Source organism: Mustela erminea, chromosome 19 (genome assembly GCF_009829155.1).
Source record: "Mustela erminea isolate mMusErm1 chromosome 19, mMusErm1.Pri, whole genome shotgun sequence".
Taxonomy (NCBI): Eukaryota; Metazoa; Chordata; class Mammalia; order Carnivora; family Mustelidae; genus Mustela; species Mustela erminea.
Window position 1 is genome coordinate 26,744,434 of NC_045632.1, and position 6,470 is coordinate 26,750,903.

General features: G+C 41.7%; 1 pseudogene; it reads left to right on the forward strand.

The window, feature by feature from the left end:
* Window positions 1–930: 930 nt before the first annotated feature.
* On the forward strand, window positions 931–1,438 carry LOC116579184 (annotated as a pseudogene).
* Window positions 1,439–6,470: the final 5,032 nt, after the last annotated feature.

Below are 6,470 nucleotides of genomic sequence, written 5' to 3' on the forward strand. Positions count from 1 at the left end.
ACAGCAACAAAAAAACACCACACTCATAGACACAGGGAATAGAGGGGTGGTTGCCCGAGGCAGAGGTGCAGGTGGTGAGGACGATGGGAGAAGGAAGTCAAAGGTACAAAGTTCCAGTTATAAAATAAATAAGCCATGGGGATGTAATGTAAGGCATGATGACCATAGCTAGTTAATGCTGTATTGCACATTTGAAAATTACTAAGAGAGTGTGGATCTTAAAAATCCTTACCACAAGAAAAAAATTTGTAACTACCTATGGTGATGATATTAACTAGGTTTATTATGGTGATCATTTCACAATGTATACAAATACCCAATCATTAAGTTGTGCTCCCAAAACGAATACAATGTTACATCACATACACCTCATTCAAGAAAAACCAAAACCAAAAACTCATGACTACTTTATGACACAGCTACTATTATTCTCATACCCATTTTGCAGATTAGAAAACTGAGACCGAGAAAGGTTCAGGGACAGGAGGTTAAGGACACAAGCATTATGGGGCATGAAGTCTCCAGAACATTAGCTCCATGAGAGCATAAATGCTTTTCTGTCTTACTTGTTGCCATGTTTCTGGGTGTAGAATAGTGGCTGGTACAGAGTAGGTAACAAATCGTTGTTGGATGAATGATGTATAAGACAAATTTTTGTATAATTAAACTTACCTGCAAAATTAGTACAATTGAAAGGCATTAAAAAAAATTATCTCCGGGCGCCTGGGTGGCTCAGTGGGTTAAGCCGCTGCCTTCGGCTCAGGTCATGATCTCAGGGTCCTGGGATCGAGTCCCGCATCGGGCTCCCTGCTCGGTGGGGGAGCCTGCTTCCCTTCCTCTCTCTCTGCCTGCATCTCTGCCTACTTGTGATTTCTCTCTGTCAAATAAATAAATAAAATCTTAAAAAAAAAAAAATTATCTCCACCCTTTCCCCTGGCTGGCAGCGCGGAGGCCCCACGATGCCTGGAGTTATTGTAAAAGACGTGAACCAGCAGGAGTTCGTCAGAGCTCTGGCAGCTTTCCTCAAAAAGTCTGGGAAGCTGAAAGTCCCTGAATGGGTAGACACCGTCAAGCTGGGCAAGCATAAAGAGCTTGCTCCCTACGATGAGAACTGGTTCTACACACGAGCTGCTTCCACAGCACGGCACCTGTACCTCCGGGGCGGCGCTGGGGTCGGTTCCATGACCAAGATCTACCGGGGACGCCAGAGAAACGGGGTCATGCCTAGCCACTTCAGTAGAGGCTCCAAGAGTGTGGCCCGCAGGGTTCTGCAAGCCCTAGAGGGGCTGAATGGTGGAAAAGGACCAAGATGGGGGCCGCAAACTGACACCTCAGGGACAGAGAGATCTGGACAGAATCGCCGGACAGGTGGCAGCTGCCAACAAGAAGCATTAGAACAAATGCTGGGTTAATAAATTGCCTCATTCATAAAAAAAAATAAAAATAAAAATAAAAATAAAATTATCTCCATGGGCATCTGGGTGGTGCAGTCAGTTAAGCTTCTGGCTCTTGGTTTCAGCTCAGGTTATGATCTCAAGTTCGTGAGATCCAGCCCCCTGTCAGGCTTGGTGCTCAACATAGAGCCTGCTTAAGACTCCCTCCCCCTGGTGCATGCATGCTCTTTCTCTCTCAAATAAATCTTTTTAAAAAATTATCCTAGAGTGCCTGCATGGCTCGGTTGGTTAAGTGTCAGACTCTTGATTTCCATTCAGGTCATGATCTCGTGGTCCTGAAACTGAGCCTCGCATCTAGCTCCATGTTCAGCTTGGAATCTGCTTGAGGATTTTCTTTCCCTCTCCCTCTGCACTGCTCCCTGCTTACAGGTGTGCCTGCTTGTTTTCTCTCTCTCTCTAAAATAAAATAAAATAAAATAAAATAAAATAAAATAAAATAAAATAAATGTATCTGTACCCCCAATGTGGGACTCAAGCTCATGACCCTGAGATCAGAAGTCACCTGCCCTATGGACTGAGTCACCCAGGCACCCCAACCATCGCCAGGCATTTAATCAACTGGAACGTGTACCCCAGCTGAACATGTACCCCAGCTTTTCAGGACAGGCCACAGGTGTACAACTAGCAGCTGAGGTACAGAGCCTGGCTTCCCCTGGGGATCTGGCTACACTGTTCCTTCTCACCACATCTCCCTATTTGTGGGTCCTGAGTTGCTCAGAGTGCCCAGCAAGTTAATACCTCATCTACGGTCCTGCTGTACTCACCTCACTTGGTCACAAATCTGTCACGGATGGCATGCCTGACTCTCTGCCACATGCTTTCTACTGAGTAACCCAATTCTCTCATTAACCCGAAGTGTTTGGCCCTTTTATTAACACCAATTTGCAGTCAAGGAAACCAAAGCTGAGGTGTATTAAGTAAGTTGTCCAAGATCACACAGCTAGTAACAGAGGGTAAAGGGATCCATCCATCCCCAAGCCGTCACAGACAGGTGAAGACAGACTGTCTCTGGTGGGCTGAGTGCTCAGGAGAAGAAAATTCCTCGATGCATTGGTCACCATATTCCCAGACCTTTCCATCTCTGAAACACTGGGCTGAGATGCTCCTGCTTGCTTTTCAGCTAATCCTCGGGTCCCAGGCCCTGTCGGGACGTTTCCACTTTCTTGGAGTTTTTGAATTGCTTGGATTCCTAGGGTGGGGGTAATCACTGTGGTGGGGGGGGAGGTCAGGAGGGCAGTGGCAATCTTGTGGCATTCTGTTTGTTGGAGCAGACTCCCTGGGTAACACTATTACCGGGTCGGTCAAATCTTCATTGCAACTCATTCTGTCCCTCCTTGCTAAGGTCTGCACCCTGCAATGCGGGCTTAGCTATTGCCCGAACTGCTTGTTGGGTAATTATCACTTTTACCGTTTTGGAATACTTCGACCTGGTTTCCAATGAGCCACTAAGAAGCCATCGTGGTTCAAATGACAATCTTCTTTGAACACAGACAGGAATCAAAACCTTTCACACAAAATCCTGGGAAAGCTTGTGATTTTGATAACTCAAACACACCAGTGCCTCCTTTTCTGTTCTCCACTCCTGTGGATTTCAAGTTCCTGCGCACTGGTCAAAAGTGTCATCAAAAATGATACCAAGAAACACGACTATTGTAAACTTTTTCTTCTTTGGTGGTTTCACCACTGACTTGCTCTTCTTACTTTATTTTCTTTTGTTTTAGAACACGTAACAGGCAGCAAGGGAACAAAATAGCAGGTCCCAGTGCAGCTCTTATCTTGAAGGTAACTTACCCGACTTGGACTTCTTAGGTGACAAATAAAATATCTTTTTTTTCTGAACCAAAAACAAATGTTCAAACAAAACTTGTACATGAACGTTCATAGCAGCTCTTTTCACAATAGCTAAAAGGTGGAAACGGCTCAAATGTCCATCAACAGGTAGATGAAGAAACACACTGTGGTATACCCATACAATGGTATAAACAGGTATAAACAGAAATCAAGTGCTGATACATGTTACAAAATGGGGGGACCTTGAAAACATTATACTAAAAAAAAAAAAAAAAGCCACATACTGTGTGATTTCATTGATATGAAATATCCAGAATAGGCAAATCTATAGAGACAGAAAGCAGATTCGTGGTTGCCAGCGGGCTAGGCAGAAGGGAGAATGGGAAGTGACCACTTAATGGTACAGTTTCCTTTGGGGTGATGAAAATGTTCTAGACCTAGATGGTCATGAATGTGCTAAGTGCCAATGACAGTAAACTTTATTATATGCATATTCCACTAAGATTTAAAAAAAAACTTTTTTAGAAAGAAAAAGCATGTATTTTTCAGATATCTTTGGGCATTATCTCAAATTAATATTTACCCTAAATTCCCCAAAGAAAAAATTAACCAGTCGAGATGCTTGTTACCAAGGTGTATGGATTTGTCAAGACTCCTTCAATGTTCTTAACATCTGTGTGTTTCACCGTATGTAAATTTTACCCTAATAAAAACTAGCCAAGCAAGACTAATAGAAAATACAACAACATTAAATACAAAAATAGTCTATGGAAATATGATATTGCATGACCTATAAGATAGGTTGAATTACACAGCTTCTGGGAATCCAAGTATTCAACAACACTGCTGTGTAGAGCTCTAGGAAGCACATCATAAAAGTTATTTAAATTACCACTGTGGTCTAGAAGGGGCTCACATCTGGAATTGCAATCAGGGTATTTGTTCAGCAGCCTGGAGGTCACAGCATGTTGCTGTTACAGATGTTCATAACAGTAGGGAACTTGCTTCTTGTCATAGGAAGTTTGAATGTAAGTTCACATTAAAGTTCTTCGGCTGTAGAGCAGTCAGTAATGACAAATAACCATTGCAGGTAAAAATGTCTACAATTGTTACATGGCCAGTTAATCTATCACGGCATCCTTGAGTCATGATTGTGTAATATATAAAATTATATGTTAGCACATGTATCTGACAAACACACCAATGAAAGATTTTTTCTTATTTAAATTAGAAGTATCCAGTAAGACTCTTCTCAAACAGGTGCAGATATTTAACAATATTCACAAAATATTTATTGAACAGAAGGCACATAGGATTTTAATGTTAGCGCTCAGTTCTGTATTCCCAACTTTACCTTAATTAGATTCCTCAGTTACTTTTTGTCTAATTGGAAGTAGGTGATTGTGAAAGCTTCCAGTTCTAAAGGAACTTGGCCAGTTTTAGCGCTTATCTTTTCCTTGTTCATTCTTTTATACCACATAGAAATGGGGTTATATGCACAACTCTTTAAAATGACCAAAGTCAAATAGTACAAGGGAAAAAATGAAATTATAAACTCCAGGAAAAACAAAAAGCTGATAAAGAATGTAATTCTTTCATTACATTAAAAAATGTAATTAAAAATCATTTTTTGGGAGGGCACCTGGGTGGCTCAATGGGTTTAAGCCTCTGCCTTTGGCTCAGGTCATGATCGCAAGGTCCTGGGATTGAGCCCCAAGCTGGGCTCTCTGCTCAACAGAGAGACTGTTTCCTCCTCTCTCTCTGCCTGCCTCTCTGCCTACTTGTGATCTCTGTCTGCCAAATAAATAGGTTAAAAAAATTAAAAAAAAAACAATTTTTTGGTTTTGCGGTAAACATTTATATCATCAAAATATAAATCCTGTTTATTAAATTTCAACTTTTAGAATATATAGTTATACAACATACAGATATAACTTTAATTATAAGACAGAAAATAAATGTTATTAACTTTTTCAATGTAAAATTTCAAGTTACAGAAGTTCAAAGGCAGAGGGCGAGAAAGAATTCAAAGTGAGGGGACTAATTTTATCTCATAAAAAGAGAGCCAAAAGATACTGAATAGTTAATGGGATTAGAAATAAAGTGTCAGGGGCGCCTGGGTGGCTCAGTGGTTTACAGCTTCTGCCTTCAGCTCCGGTCGTGGTCCCGGGGTCCTGGGATCAAGTCTCTCTGCTCGGCGGGGAGCCTGCTTTCTCCTCTCTCTCTGCCTGCCTCTCTGCCTGCTTGTGATCTGTCTGTCAAATAAATAAATAAAATCTTTAAATAAAAAAAAGAAATAAAGTGTCAGTATATGACAGTTACTAGGGCAGACGTACTATCTAACTGATATCCACTTCACTCTATGTTCTAGTGAGAGAATCCCAGTGTCGCTCAGGGTATCAAAGTGCCCAACCATGGACAATGAATTATTCATGAAACCAGTGATTCTCAACACTGGTTGCACATTGGAGACCCCTGGAGGACATTATAATTTAATTGCTCTAAGGCAGTTCCTCAGTCTTGACACTGTTGGCATTTGGGGCTGGATAAGTCTTTGTTGTGAGGGCTGTTTAGTGCATTGTAGGACGTTTGGCAGTATGGCGGCCTCTAACCACTGGATCCCAGGAACATCCCACTCCCCTTCACAACAATAAAACATGCCCTCAGATATTGCCAAATGTCCCATGAGGGACAAAACCACCTCTGGCTGAGAACAACTTGGACTAGAGTAAGACCACATACACACATGTTAAAATATCCCTTGAAGATTCTAACATGTAACCAAGCTTGAGAATCACCAATCTAAGACAATGATGTCAATCCTATTCTTGTAGGTTTCTCCAGCTCCCTGCCAGCTAGCTGTGGCCATGTGACTTAGTTCTGGCCAACGAGACTTAAGAAGAAGTTTGTTGGTGGGACAAAAAAGCTATGCTTTTTTGATAAAAGACAACCAACATAACTTCAATTTCTTGCCCGTTCTCTTCTTCCTTTCTTGTATGCAGATGTGATGTCTGGAGCTGCAGCAGCCATCTTGTAATCAAAAGGAGACAAACATTAATATAAAATCTAGTCTGTTAAGGATAGTAGAGAGGAGATAAAGAGAGCCTGGACCACTGCAGGCAGTGTCTGGTAGCTGAACTAACAATAAGCTGGACTTGTTAAGTGAGAAAAATATCTGTCTATGTGTTTAATCCACTGTAGTAAGGTTTCTGTTATTTGAGTGAA